Source organism: Hypanus sabinus, chromosome 5 (genome assembly GCF_030144855.1).
Source record: "Hypanus sabinus isolate sHypSab1 chromosome 5, sHypSab1.hap1, whole genome shotgun sequence".
Classification (NCBI taxonomy): Eukaryota; Metazoa; Chordata; class Chondrichthyes; order Myliobatiformes; family Dasyatidae; genus Hypanus; species Hypanus sabinus.
Window position 1 is genome coordinate 45,309,191 of NC_082710.1, and position 15,857 is coordinate 45,325,047.

Sequence of the window (15,857 nt, forward strand, 5' to 3'; positions counted from 1 at the left end):
ATATGTGCTATCGCAGGTACAGAAATGTGGGCAGAGGGGGTGGGGTGGCCCTGTTGCTGAGGAATGAGATTCAGTCCTTTGAAAGGGGGGACATAGGGTCAGGAGAAGTAGAGTCTGTGTGGATAGAACTGAGGAACAGTAAGGGCAAAAGGACCCAAATGGGTGTTGTCTACAGGCCACCAAACAGTAGCATGGACATTGGGTACAAGTTGAATAGGGAGTTAACATTGGCATGTGGCAAAGGTAATGTCGCAGTAGTTATCGGTGATTTCAACATGCAGGTGAACTGGGAGAATCAGGTTGGTGCTGGACCACAGGATAGGGAGTTTGTAGAGTGCCTATGGCAGGGGTCAGCAACCTTTACCACTGAAAGAGCCACTTGGACCCGTTTCCCACAGAAAAGAAAACACTGGGAGCCGCAAAACCCGTTTGACATTTAAAATGAAATAACACTGCATACAACGTTTTGTTTTGCCTTTATGCTATGTATAAACAAACTATAATGTGTTGCATTTATGAAATTGATGAACTCCTGCAGAGAAAACGAAATTACATTTCTGCATGCAACAAAAACATTTTGAACTCCGAAAAAAAAGACGTTGGGTTGAAGGTTACTTTTAAGTAAAATACTCAACGTCTATTTGAGTCCTTCTTGTATTTATGAAAAACGCCAAACTTGAATTTGCCGCCAGCAGCAAACCAAAAATAACGTCAGCCAGCTGTCAACCTGAAAAATAAAAGGACTATTTCACTGAACAATGAAAACATATGAATATACGTAAAATAATAGGCAATTAAAATATTTATCATACTTGTTCAGGTTGACTCACACCTGACAATGCAGTCGTATTCAGTAGGGATGGATCGATGCTTAGGGGAGTGACCGGGAAGGATAATGTGTTTTTTTCCTCTCTGAACTCACAGAAGCGTTTCCCAAACGATGTTTGCATTGCGATGATTGCAGAATGTAAATACTCCGAATTTATCATGTCGTGACCTTGTTTGAACTCTCTCAAATTGGGGAAGTGAGACAATGTGCCTTTCTGTAAATCTCTGGCAAGCACTGTCAACTTGCGCTCGAATGCCAAAACATCCTCCAACATGTGCAGGGCTGTACGTCCTTACCCCGTTGAAGAGCTGTGTTTAGCGTGTTCAGGTGCGCTGTCATGTCTACCATGAAGTGTAGCTTTTCCAGCCACTCTGGCTGTTCCAGCTCAGGAAAGTTGAGCCCTTTGCTGCCCAGGAAAGTTTTCACTTCTTCCAGACACGCGACAAAGCGTTTCAGCACCTCCCCTCTGGACAGCCAGCGATAAAAACACGTTGTAGCGGTGTGCTACACGCAGTCAGTAAACTGCAGTCAAAGATAGCTTTATTCGAACTAAACAGCCTTGCTTTTAAGCCTCCCTCAACCCGCCCCCCATGGGCGCGGATGCTGCAAAAGACACGTACTCACAAACCCCCGTAGGCTATCTCCCTTAGCCTGAACGCTGGCTAATTGTGAGCCGGTTCGGATGTGTCAGGAAATGGGTCGCCACAACGTCTTATTTAGATTGTACAAGATCACCATAATCTTCAAATTTAGATTTACATTTCAAAAACTAATAAACTAACATAAAATACATTTTAATTAAATACTGACCATGTAGCGGTGTGCTACACGCAGCGCTAAAATTACGACACGGAGTCGGTAACTGCAGTCGAAGGAAAAAACTTTATTCGAAATCTTCAGCCTCACTTTTAAGCCTCCCTCAACCTGCCCCCCATGGCGCAGAGGCTCCAAAGCTCTGTGCTCGCAAACCCCCGTAGGCTATCTAATAGTGAGTCGGTTCGGATGTGCCAGGAAAAGGGTCGCCACAACCAATTATTTCCCAAAGCAACAGGGAGCCACAGCACAGACGTAAAAGAGCCACATGTGGCTCCGGAGCCGTGGGTTGCCGACCCCCGGCCTATGGGATGCATTCTTGAAACAGCTTGTACGAGATCCGACCAGGGACAAGACTATTCTGGATTTAGTGTTATGTACTGAACAGGATTTGATAAGCGATCTTGAAGTAAAGGAGCCATTAGGAGGTAGTGACCATAATATGATAAGTTTTTATCTGCAATTTGAGAAGGATAAGGGCAGATCGGAGGTGTCAGTGTTGCAGTTGAACAACGGAGACTATGGAGCCATGAGGGAGGAGCCGGCCAAAGTTGACTGGACGGATAGCCTAGCAGAAAAGACAGTGGAACAGCAATGGCAGGTATTCTTGGGAATAATGCTCAAGGTGCAAAATCAGTTCATCCCCCAGAGAAGGAAGGATTCAAAGGGGGGAAAGGGGCCACAGTGGTTGACAAAGGAAGTCAGAGATTGCATAGCATTAATAAAAAGGAAGTATGATAGAGCTAAGGTAAGTGGGAGGACAGATGATTGGGAAGTTTTTAAGGAACAACAGAACTTAACTAAAAAGGCAATACGAGGAGAAAAAAATGAGGTACAAACGCAAGCTAGCCAGGAATATAAAGGAAGATAGCAAAAGCTTTTTTAGGTATGTGAAGGAAAGAAGATAGTTAAGAACAATGTTGGGCCCTTGAAGAATGAATTGGGTGAAATTATTATGGGAAACAGAGAAATGGCAGAAGAATTTAATGAGTACTTTAGATCTGTTTTCACTAAGGAAGACACAAGCAATCTCCCAGATGTATGGATGGGCCAAGGACATAGGGTAACAGAGGAAATGAAACAGATTGACATTAGGAAGGAAACGGTGATGAGTAGACTGATGGGACTGAAGGCTGACAAATCCCCAGGTCCAGATGGTCTGCATCCTAGGGTACTAAAGGAGGTGGCTCTGGAAATTGCAGATGCATTGGTAATCATTTTCCAATGTTCCTTAGATTCAGGATCAGTTCCTGAGGATTGGAGAATGGCTAATGTTATCCCACTTTTTAAGAAAGGAGGGAGGGTGAAAACAGAGAACTATCGACCTGTCAGCCTGACATCAGTGGTGGGGAAGATGCTAGAGTCCATTATTAAGGATGAAATAGTGGTATATCTAGATAGCAGTGATAGGATTGGGCCAAGCCAGCATGGATTTACCAAGGGTAAATCATGCTTGACTAATCTATTGGAGTTTTTTGAGGATGTAACCAGGAAGTTAGATGGGGGAGATCCAGTGGATGTAGTGTACCTCGATTTTCAGAAGGCATTTGATAAGGTCCCACATAGGAGATTGGTGGGTAAGATCAAAGCTCATGGCATTGGGGGGAAGACATTGACATGGATAGAAAACTGGTTGGCAGATAGAAAGCAAAGGGTAGCGGTGAATGGGTGTTTCTCGGAATGGCAGGTGGTGACTAGTGGGGTGCCACAGGGCTCGATATTGGGACCACAGCTGTTTACAATTTACATCAACGATTTAGATGAAGGCATTGAGAATAACATCAGCAAATTTGCTGATGATACTAAGCTGGATGGCAGTGTGACATGTGATGAGGATGTTAGGAGAATTCAGAGTGACTTGGATAGGCTGGGTGAGTGGGCAGATACTTGGCAGATGATGTTTAATGTGAATAAGTGTGAGGTTATCCACTTTGGGAGTAAGAACAGGAAGGCAGATTACTATCTGAACGGTGTAGAGTTGGGTAAGGGAGAAATACAAAGAGATCTAGGAGTCCTTGTTCATCAGTCACTGAAGGTGAATGAGCAAGTGCAGCAGGCAGTGAAGAAGGCTAATGGAATGTTGGCCTTTATTACAAAGGGAATTGAGTACAAGAGCAAGGAAATCCTCTTGCATTTGTACAGAGCCCTGGTGAGACCACACCTGGAGTATTGTGTACAGTTTTGGTCTCCAGGGTTAAGGAAGGACATCCTGGCTGTAGAGGAAGTGCAGCGTAGATTCACGAGGTTAATTCCTGGGATGTCTGGACTGTCTTACGCAGAGAGGTTAGAGAGACTGGGCTTGAACACGCTGGAATTCAGGAGATTGAGAGGGGATCTGATTGAAACATATAAGATTATTAAGGGATTGGACAAGATAGAGGCAGGAAATATGTTCCAGATGCTGGGAGAGTCCAGTACCAGAGGGCATGGTTTAAGAATAAGGGCATTTAGGACAGAGTTAAGGAAAAACTTCTTCTCCCAGAGAGTTGTGGGGGTCTGGAATGCACTGCTTCGGAAGGTAGTGGAGGCCAATTCTCTGGATGCTTTCAAGAAGGAGCTATATAGGTACCTTATGGATAGGGGAATCAAGGGATATGGGGACAAGGCAGGAACCTGGTATTGATAGTAGATGATCAGCCATGATCTCAGAATGGCGGTGTAGGCTCGAAGGGCCGAATGGTCTACTTCTGCACCTATTGTCTGTTGTCTATAAACCACTGGAACCCAACTACAGTCCAGAGATGTCTTGTCAGAAGTGATCCTCATGGAAGAGTTGCCACCAAAAAGCCATTCTTCTGAAGTGAAAACGAAGCCAAGAGACTCACCTATGTACAAAATGACAGGGACTGGGGTATGAACAATGGCAGCATGTGCTCTGGACTGATGAGTCTAAATTTGAGGTTTTTGGCTCAAGCAGGAGGCAGTCTGTCCATAGAAGAGCTGGAGAGTGATACATGGATAAGTCTCTGCAGCCAACAGTGAAGAAGAGCGGAGGTTCCCTCCAGGTTTGGGGCTGCATTTCTGCAAATGGAGTTGGTGAACTGGTCAGATTTAATAGAATCCTCAAAGCTGAGAAGTACAAGCAGATTTTCATCCATCACACAATACCATCAGGGAGGCACATGATCGGTCCCAACTTTATTCTGGAACATGACAATGACCCCAAATACTGAAGGACCTAAAGGACTAATTTCAGTGAAGAGAAGAACGAAACAGACATGTACTCCTGGGCTCCCATGTTTTTCTTTCAGTTTGTTTCAGGAGTTACAGAGCATTACACATAGAGCCTTTACTTTATTAACAGTTAAAACATTTAATCATGATCTAAAAACTAATACAATCTAATTATTTTGTAAATGGATTAGGGGGTTATTTATTGTCATGTATTTGATGCATTTAGTATTACAAAATGATTAGATTTCAATATATAGGGACTATTGGGGTTTTATATTTTTTGCTGTATTCACTCTAAATTGTTAACTTTTAAAGTGCAAGATGAAGGAACGGGGAATCGCTCACTAATTGTGATCACCCATTGAATGTAACCAGCTCAGAAACTGGGTAGGGGAAAGGTAAAGAGCTACCAGGTCTAACAAAGAGCTGCAAAATCTGACAGAAAGGAAGCAGAACCAAATATGGAAGTTGGGGTTGTGAGATGGGCACGGGGGAGGGCTCAGCTCTCTGCTGGTTTTTCTGCAGCAATGAAAGTGTTAAAGTGATCTGAGGGATCTCTCCATGGTAATGTGTTTCTCCGCACTGGGAAGAGCAGTACAGCAGAACAAAGGTGGGGAGACCACAGCTTCCATCAGAAGGAAATCTGCAGCAATGGCCAACAATCACCGCGTGGCTGGAACGCAGCCTGGAGTCACGCATCTCAGTGTCGAGCAGGAGCACCGTTCTTCCCAGCCCAGTTAGACCAGCCATTGCTGGAGGTTCCTTAGGTGGCTCACTGTTTTTACCGAGCCATGAGCTGATGAGGTCACTGCTTCCTTACGGCAAGAGTGCCCGCACAGGCGTGGGTTAGTGCCAGACTCCCGGCACTGAGCATGCAACCCAAACTGGTGTACTTCCTTAGAGAAAAGTATAAATGGATGGAACATGCCTGAGAGTGTTCAGGCACCTGACTGAGAGCAGGACACAGGTGTAAAATCCCACTTAGAAATCTCAAAAACAAAGATTTTGACAGCCTGAATTATTAATATCAAATGTATAAAGGGGCAAAATTATTTGTAAATACAGAAATTGTGTGCAATTCAGTGGGAATACTTCTCAAAGGAAGTGTTAGGGGAGTAGTGGGATACAGGTGGGTGCTTCTTTAAGAGGACTGATTGTGATATTACCTAGTTCTCATATAGTTCCTGAGTGGACTGGACAAATCACGTCCACCTGGTAAAGTTATAACTCTGCATGCATTACATTATGTACACTAAATAGTTACTGTCCAACTTAAAAGTGCATAGTATTGGAGTTTACACTACACCTTCCAGGAAAGAGACAAAAGAGAGTGCCTATGCTGGAAACCTAGAGCATCACACAAGAAGCTGAGGTAATTCATGGGGTCAGGCTGCATCAACAGAGGGAAGTGGACAGTTGGTGTTTCAGATTGAGGCCCAAATAAATCCTGATGAAGGGCTACAACAAAGATTTAGCAGACTGTTCTATGAATGGCAGATTTGATAGATGGGAAGAGATTAGGCAGACCTGATCTGCATTCTCCAGAATCTCGTCAAAACTCACAAGATTCTTAAAGTGCTTAAATTGTAAGATGCTGGGAGAACGTTCCCTCTGACTGAGGAGTCCACAGCCATCGGTACAGTTTGAGAATAAAGGGTCAGCTGTCTGGAAATGAGACCGGGAGCTACTTCTTCACTTGAAAAAAGGCTACCCATTGAAATTCCCTACCATGAATGGTTGTTATGATCATTCCATAAGACCATTAGAACATAAAACACAGGAGCATTGATCCGGCTCAACCATTCAATCGTCCTTTTATTTTCTCCTCCCCAACCCCAGTTTCCGGCCTTCTCCCCGCAACCTTTGATGCCATGTCCAAACAAGAACCTATCAATCTGTGCCTTAGTTGGAGATCCATAGGCTTTTGGCTATTACATGAAGCAAGGAACATGGGGCTGGTGCTCGAAGCTGATGCTGAGGTGGTCGATCAGCCATGATCTAGATAAACGGTGAAGTAAGTTCGAACTACGCATTTAATGCAAAATTCAATATTGTTTGTTGTCATACTTCTAAACAGGAGTGTAAAGGAGAAGGAGGTGATTGTTACTCTGGATCTGATGCCACATGTGGGTTGATGGGACAAGGTAGAAAAACTATTTAGCATGAACAAACACGAGGAAATCTGCAGATGCTAGAAATTCAAACAACACACACAAAATGCTGGTGGGACACAGCAGGCCAGGCAGCATCTATAAGGAGAAGCACTGTCGACGTTTCGGGCCGAGACCCTTTGTCAGGACCATGTACAGCCTAGTCCTCTCTTCACCCTAGTCCTGGCGAAAGGTCTCAGCCCGAAATGTCGACAGTGCTTCTCCTTATAGATGCTGCCTGGCCTGGTGTGTTCCACCAACATTTTGTGTGTGTTGTTAGCATGGACAAGATGGGTTGCAACATTCTAGACTCTATGACTCTAAACTTTTGTTCAAAGGTTAATGATAATAAAATATATCTTTATTTGTCATGTGTACATTGAAACGTCGAAATATATAGTGAAATGCTTTATTTGCATCCTGTTTTCTCTCTCACCTCTCTGCTCTCTCCTTTCCTCTCGCCCCCCTCTCTCGTTCCCTCTTCCTTCATTCTTTCACTTGTCCTCTCTTCCCCCTTTCTTCCGCCTCTCTCATCCTCTTTTCCCCTCTCCTCGTTTTCTCTTTCTCCTCTCCCTCTTTCGTTCTCTCTTCTCCCTTTTCCCTGACCCTCTCTCGTTCACCCTTCTCCCTCACCCTCTCCCCTACCTCTCTTGCTCTCCCTTCCTCCTCTCCATCTCTCTCTTCCCCCTCATTCTCTCTTCCTCCTCTCATTCTCTCTTCTCCCACTCCCTCTCTCATTCTCTCACTCTTCCCCTCTCGTTCTCTCTCTCTTCCCCCTCTCATTCTCTCACTCTCTTCCCCCCATTCTCTCTTCCCCTCTCGTTCTCTCTTCTCCCTCTCTTCCCCTCTCCCTCTCTCGTTCTCTCTCACTCCCCCCTCATTTTCTCTTCCCCCTCTCGTCCTCTCACTCTCTTCCCCCTCTCCCCCTCTCCTTCTCTCACTCTCTTCCCCCCTCTCTCCCATTCTCTCTTCCCCTTTTCTCACTCCTCCTTCCTCTTTCTCTCCCTTTGAGTCACATGCTTTGCGTTTGCATTCTATGTTCTTATGCCCAGTTATACACGTGCTCCTGAGCTGCATGATGTTTACAAGAGCCAGATAGAGGTTAATTAGGGTTGTTTCCCCAATAACCCCCCTTTGGTTTGCCTGCTAATTGAAAGCTGAAAGGCACAGATGATTAATTAAAAACATAGTTGTCAAACCTGAATCTTGAGCTGTAGCAGCATGATACACTGGGAATGGCTGTACATTCAAGGAGCTAAAGCCCTTTCTGCTGCATGACTTTGGGCCTAATGACACAGACAGGTGATGAACAAATCAAGTCTGACCCCCTGAAAAGGCCAAAAGAAATCATTTCAAAATGGAAGCGAGATAATTCACATTTAAATCAGTGACAAAAAAATCAATTATTTCAGCCACACAAAACCAAGGGTGAACTTTAAATATAATTTCCTATTAAAGAAAAAATAACCAAAAAAAGCACTGAAACAGTCAGGCAGCATCTGTGGAAAGGGGCTAACATTTCAGGCCAGCACCCTTTATCAGCAAGTCTGATGAAGGTTCACAGACCACAGTTCCTCCTTCCACAGATATTGCCAGAGCTGTTAAGTTTTTTCAAGACAATTTATTTCCAATGTCCAGCAGTAATGATAGCTCACTACAGTTTTAAAAGCTCATTCATTACTCCTCACCAGTCACTCTTTCCAGTGAAGAGCTGCGAGAAGGTGGAGATTCCTCATAAATTCCAGATCCAAAACATACAACAATAAACCAGCATCACAGACAATAATAACTAACCTTTCACATTCAATTGCAGATGAGGATGGCAGAAGTTGCTGCCTGCCCAGGCCATTAACTGCCTTTATTTATGCACTCCTGCTAAATTGTTATGCTTGGAAAGGAAACAAGTGGGTTTTCAGACTGTCAGGGCCCAGGGATTTATTAGCTTTCAATGTTATTATTTTCTCCTGTTTTTATTTAAATGACAGTTTCTTTCAGCTCGTTCTTGGTAGGACTATCGTTCCTTGAGAAGCATATTGAAAGTAAAAGAGGTCAAGTAAGCTTTTCAAAGTTTCTTACAATTCACTTTTAACAAGGCTCCTTCAGAAAAACAATTGATGGGGAGAACATGAGTGGCTGTAAATTTTGTAGCTGGCTGTGGGCAATGAGGACTAGATAAAAGCTAGGAGTGAGTGAAAAATGCCACTGTAAACTGACTGGAAAAAAACTATTTAGTCTTAGTTTCCAGTCAATTTTCAGACTAACTGGAACAAGAGATTCTGCAGATGCTGAAAAGCAACAAACACAAAATGGTGGACGAACTCAGGCAGCAGCTATGGAAAGGAATAAACAGTTGGTGTGATGAGGGGACTTGGCCTGAAACGACTGTTTATTCCCCTTCATTGATGCTGTCTGACTTGCTAAGTTCCTCCACCATTTTGTGTGTGTGGCTGAAAACTAAGGCTGATTTCTGCATGGAAATATTTGTCAAACACATCTATAACAGAAACTGACTGTGAATTTGACTGTCACTAAACTTTCAATAGTATGAACAGTGAGTCCCTTGTGAGAACTACTAGGAAATCCTTTTAGGGTGTATCCAGGTTCAGAAGAACTATATGGTAAAGCAATTTTCAAAAAGTACTGTACCATATTTATAGAATAAACACCAGATTTTGCAGAAGCCAGAAATCTTGAGCAACACATAATTATAGAATAATCTCCTCTAGAGGGTGCCATTTGGAGATCAAGCTCACACAAGGTGTTACAAATACTGAATCAAAATATCTGAAATAAAAACAGAAATACTAATCAGACTAGTGCAGTTTGTCCAGAGAGAGAACCGGAGTTAATATTCCAGTCAAACACGAGGAAATGTGCAGATGCTGGAAATTCAAGCAACACACTCAAAATGCTGGTGGAACGCACAGGGAGAAGCACTGTTGACATTTCGGGCCGAGACCTTTCATCAGGACTAACTGAAAGGAAAGATAGTAAGAGATTTGAAAGTAGGAGGGGGAGGGGAAAATGCGAAATGATAGGAGAAGACTGGAGGGGGTGGGGTGAAGCTGAGAGCCGGAAAGGTGACTGGCAAAAGGGATACAGAGCTAGAGAAGGAAAAGGATCATGGGAAGGGAGGCCAAGGGAGAAAGAAAGGGGGAGGGTATCACCAGAGGGAGATGGAGAACAGGCAGAGAGATGGGCAAAGAGAGAGAAAGAAAAAGAGGGGGGATAAAAGCTAAATATATCAGGGATGGGGTAAGAAGGGGAGGAGGGACATTAACAGAAGTTAGAGAAATCAATGTTTGTGCAATCAGGTTGGAGGCTACCCAGCCGGTATATAAGATGTTGTTCCTCCATCCTGAGTGTGGCTTCATCTTGACAGTAGAGGAGGCCATGGATAGACATATCAGAATGGGAATGGGACATGGAATTAAAATGTGTGGCCGCTGGGAGATCCTGCTTTCTCTGGCAGACAGAGCGTAGGTGTTCGGCTAAATGGTCTCCCAGTCTGCGTCAAGTCTCACCAATATATATAAGGCCACACTGGGAGCACCGGACGCAGTATACCACATCACCCGACTCACAGGTGAAGTGTCGCCTCACCTGGAAGGACTGTCTGGCCCTGAATGGTGGTGAGGGAGGAAGTGTAAGGGCAGGTGTAGCAGCTGTTCCGCTTACAAGGATAATTGCCAGGAGGGAGATCAGTGGGAAGGGATGGGGGGGGGGGGGAACGAAGAATGAACAAGGGAGTTGCATAGGGAGCGATCCCTGTGGAAAGCAAGCAGTGGGGGAGGGAAAGATGTGCTTGGTAGTGGGATCCTATTGGAGGTGGCAGAAGTTATGGAGAATTATACGTTGGACCCAGAGGCTGGTGGGGTGGTATGTGAGGACAAGGGGAACCCTATCCCAAGTGGGGTGGTGGGCGGATGGGGTGAGGGCAGATGTGCGGGAAATGGGAGAGATGCATTTCAGAGCAGAGTTGATGGTGGACGAAGGGAAGCTCCTTTGTTTAAAAAAAGAAGACATCTCCTTTGTCCTGAAATGAAAAGCCTCATCCTGAGACCAGATGCAGCGGAGACAGAGGAATTGTGAGAAGGGGATAGCATTTTTGGATAGCAGCTTCTCCCTATAGATGCTGCCTGGCCTGCTGCGTTCCACCAGCATTTTGTGTTAATATTCCAGTGTTTTCCTTTGATTCCAACACTGTATATTTTCATATCAGAAACAAGTTCTCTCCATGACTCAAAACTGATTACCACTAGATGATGCCATTCTCACGATGCAAGTCAAAAATAACAGGCATCTCGTTTTGTTCGGTTCATTATTGGACCTGATAGTTACGTGACACTGTCACTGTGATAAATGGGTACCAGACAGACACCGGGGCCTAATACTGAGAGTTCATGAGGCACCATGGTCCAGCAACAAAAGTGAATACAATAATCTCAGATTCCTGTGCACTCTAATGTTTATTATTATCATCAAGTTCAATCCTGGGTTAATGTGCAGAAGAGCACAGTATGGGCACAGCTGCAGCTCTAAATGCCTGTTCAAGACCGAGATACCATGACTTGGCGGTGCACTGATAACAAGAGCACATGACAGCACAAGGGTGCCAAACTTAGCAGGCTTGTACTTACTGAGAGCCATTGCTGCAGATGGATCCTCAGCCGCCTGGGGCGGGATCTGTGAGATGAAGGTGTGATTCCAGATAATTTGCAAGTCAGCCTTTTATCACCAGGTTGGGTTGCAAGTTACAATGTCAAGCAAACAGAGGACAACTAAAGTTGGTGACTGAAGATTTCAAAACGAGAAGCTGTTTAGATAATAAACAAAGTTCATTAAGTAAATAAACTTAGGAGAGAGTTACAGGCACAGGTAATGGATTGTAGCTGTGGCACCTGGGTGTTTGTGGAAGGGGGTGAGATGTCAAACAAGCAAGTGTCTACTGCTCCGAGTGAAGAGCTGGTGCCTAAGCTTCAGGGAGGGATGAAATTACTTGGACAAGAGAGAAAATGTTTTGAATACACAGCTGATCAAGAAATGTATATAGGAAACAGAGTATTGATAAAGGTTCTTGACCTGAAACATCAACTGTTTATTCATTTCCACAGATGCTGCCTGACCTGCTGTTCCTGCAGCATTTTGTGCGTGTTGCTCTGGATTTCCAGCATCTGCAGAATCTCTTGTGTCTGGGAAGACAGAAACATTTCTGGTGAATTGACCTTCCATCAGCAAGTTTGATGTGCACAGTCAACATTGAGGCGATTGTCATATGCACAAGAGCAAGGACAAACTTGCCGGCACATAGCATTGCATTCTGAGTGGTAGGTATTGTTCGTCGTAGTGTAACAGTGGTCGAGAGTGTTCAGACCTCTCGTGCATCAACATATCACCTGCAATACTAGGGATCCCAGCACACCAACCATTCTGTGCTATGATTAGGAACACCTACTGTTCCATCCCTAAACCGCATTTCAGGAAATCTGGTTGTTCTTCTGCCTGCACGTACACAGAGGCTAAAGAGCCAGACTCCAGAGATAAGGACAATAAAGAGGTGGTCTCACCAGGCAGAGGAGTGGCTATAGGATTGCTTCAAGTCGGTGGACTGGACTGTGTTTAAGGACTCAGAGGATCTGGATGAAGACGCCACAGTTGTCACGTACTTTATAAAAATACTCCTAGACAAGTGTACCCCACAAAATCATTCAGAATCTTCACAAACCAGAAGCCCTGGATGAACCAATTCTGCAGTCTGCTGAGGGCCAGATCAGTGGTATTCAGGACTGGTGACCAAATAAAATACAAGAGGTCCAGGTACGATGTCCAGAAAGCTAAATCACATGCAGAGTGGCAATTCCAGCTTGAATCACTGAAGGATTTTCAACAGCTCTGGCAGGACATGAATGCTATCACCTCCTACAAAGTGAGGCCAAGCAACATAGGTCAAAACAAGGTTTCGCTCTCAGATGAGCTTAATGCCTTGTATGCTTGCTTTGACCAAAGCATGGAGGCATCTTCATGAACTCCCACAACCCCAAATGACCAAGTGATTTAAGTCTCTGAGGCTGATGCGAGAGTGTGCTCAGGAGGGTGAACCTGTTGAAAGCATCCGGCCCATACGGGGTACCTGTCTGATTACTGGCTGGCATGTTCAGCCAGATCTTTAATCTCTCACTTTGACAGTCTGAGGTATCGACCTGCTTCAAGCAGGTTTCAGTTACATCAGTGCCTAAAAACGTGGTAACCTGCCTCAATGATTATAGTCCAGCAACACTCACATCCACTGTGCTGGAGAGATTTGAGAGGTTAGTGATGGAACACATCCACTCCTGCATGGGAAGCAACTTGAATCCACAGCAGTTCGGCTACCATCGTGACAGGTCAGCAGCAGATGCCACTTCATTGGCTCTTTACTCAATCCAGGAACACCCAGACAGGGGAGATGCATATATCAAGATACTCTTCATTGACTACTGCTCATTATTCGATACTATCATCCCCTCAAAACTAATCAGTTAAGTTCTAATAGCTCATTGATCTACTGGAATCTCTACTTCCTCACTTACAGACCCCAGTCAGTTTGGATTGGCAACAACATCGCCTCTACAAGTACCATCAATACTAGTGCAGCATAACATTGTGTGCTTAGCCTCCCCTCCCCCCACCCCCAGCTCTACTTGGCCTAATACTTATGCTGGTGAGGCCAAGTACACCTCCAATGCCACTTTTAAGTTTGCTGATGCCATCACCGCCAGTGGCAAAATTCAAGGGTGGTAAGGAATCAGCATAAAGGAAGGAGATTGAAAATCTGGCTGAGTGGTGCTCAACATTGACTTCAGGAGGAAGAAACTGGAGATCCAGGAGACAGCCGTCATTGGGGGATCAGAGGTCAGCAACTTTAAATTCCTTGGTGTTTTCATTTCAGAGCATCTGTCCTGGGGTCCAGCATGCAAGCGCCGTTATAAAGAAATCATGACAGCACTCTGCTTTCTTAGAAGTTTGCAAAGATATGTCATCTAAAACTTTGACGAACTTCTAGAGATAAGCAATGGCAAATATCCTGACTGGTTGCATCATTGCCTGGTATGGAAATTCCAATGCTGTTGAATGGGAAAAGCCTACAAAAAGTAGTGGATACAGTCCAGTATATCATGGGTAAAAGCCCTCCAGACCATTGAGCACATCTTCTAGTGGGTCTGGAGAAAATTGCATGGAAGGCACTCCAGGAAAGTGTTGAAAATTTTCTTGGCAATGACAGAGGGCCAAACAATGCGCTGCTGGTTCACAACATGCTTCAAACATACAAAACTACAAGGTGTAACATGTCACTAAAGATTCATGGTCTGCATTCCCATTTAGACTTCTTCCCTGCAAATCTTGGGACTGTCAGTGATGAACATGGTGAAAGGTTTCACCAGGACATTAAGGTCATAGAGAAACGGTATCAGGGCAACTGGAATCCATCAATGATGACTGATTATTGTTGAACACTTGAGTGAGAAGCTTCTGACACTGAGTACAAATGAAAATCATCAACAAACCATGTTTAGCTTAGTTGAAGTATTGCGAAGTGTCAGCACCGTTATACAGTTAAGCACATTATATTTGATAAAAGTTAATTTCTTGTTTCTCCAAATTCCTATGTGATACAAATTATATTTGTGTTCAGCTTCAAGTGGTCTTTCAGAAACAAAAGAAAATTCTGAGGAAGCAATACTTTCTAAAAAAAAAATTGTTGTCCATGCCATTGGCAGTTCAACTACTGGACTATTCGCTCTAAAACACCAGTTTGAATACCACCAAGCTAAGAAGTTTATAAAATCTGAAATAGAATGCTAGTGCACGTAACGATAACCTTGCATTGACCAGACACTTACACAAACCCACCTGATTCTGTCATGTATTCTTTGCAAGGAAATCAACATCCTTTTTCTGGTCTGGCCGGGTCGATAAGTGAGTCTAGACACAGCAATGTGCTGGATTCCTGGTTGCACTTTGAAATAGAGCAACAAATCACTCAGCACAAGAGAAGGTTGGCCTTCATGTTGCATTTGCTTCTCTTGCTGCCACCTCCCATGCTTCACTTCAGACTCGATGATTTTATGGATCCCTCTTTTCTGATATCCACTTCTCAGGAATGTCCAGACCAGCTTCTGAGGAAATAATTGCTTGCTTATTCCTCGAGCTGCACAATATGCTCCAGGCAGATTTGAAATTAATGTCCATATCCTCAAAGCTGTAGAAACACAACCTCAGTCACCAGTGAACTAAACACAGAATTATTCCGTCACTAGATGTTAATGTTAAAAGCAATGTGAATACTAACAAATAATAAATCTTTGTACTATATAAACCCATGTACATCTTGAGTGTGTGGCACAGGAGATATCCTTTGGATACTGCTATTTTGCTGCAGTTTCTAGCAAATCTCTTCTAATTTTTCCTCCACTGATGCTACATGATCTGCTTTGCACTTTCATCTTTGTTTTGTGCTAGCCAATTAGCACAGTGTCATTTGACAGGCAGCAATAGTTGATGTGGTGTCTATATCAGAAGCTGTATACATAAGATATTTACTCATCGATTTGCAAATATTTTCTTAGTGATAATTTAGCCCTCAAGTGACTGGCTGCTGCTCAGAAGCAAATACAAGCAAAAATGTGTAATTATATGCTAAAGCACATACAATGAGTTACTACAATTGGAAAGTTATTATTTTAATATTGGGTCCTGTTTCAGAACTGCATATTCAATAGTTGATAAAACTTTGTAACTTCCAAGATTTTGAGTCAAAGCTTTTGAAAAATCAGACTGAAAAGCAACACCTGCCAAAAAATGTCTATCAGTTGCACTTTGATATGGTATTTGGGCATGAACATACATTACAT

General features: G+C 43.8%; 1 long non-coding RNA gene across 2 annotated transcripts; it reads right to left on the reverse strand.

Annotated features, from left to right (window-relative positions):
- Positions 1 to 423: 423 nt before the first annotated feature.
- On the reverse strand, positions 424 to 15,224 carry LOC132393682 (uncharacterized). 2 transcript variants are annotated; one of them, XR_009512034.1, is made up of 3 exons: positions 14,857 to 15,224; positions 8,166 to 8,294; positions 424 to 727 (listed from the first exon to the last, which is right to left on the reverse strand). It is a non-coding gene; the product is annotated as an uncharacterized LOC132393682 (long non-coding RNA). The 2 variants fall into 2 exon arrangements; XR_009512035.1 differs by lacking the exon at positions 424 to 727 and adding an exon at positions 4,487 to 4,663.
- Positions 15,225 to 15,857: the final 633 nt, after the last annotated feature.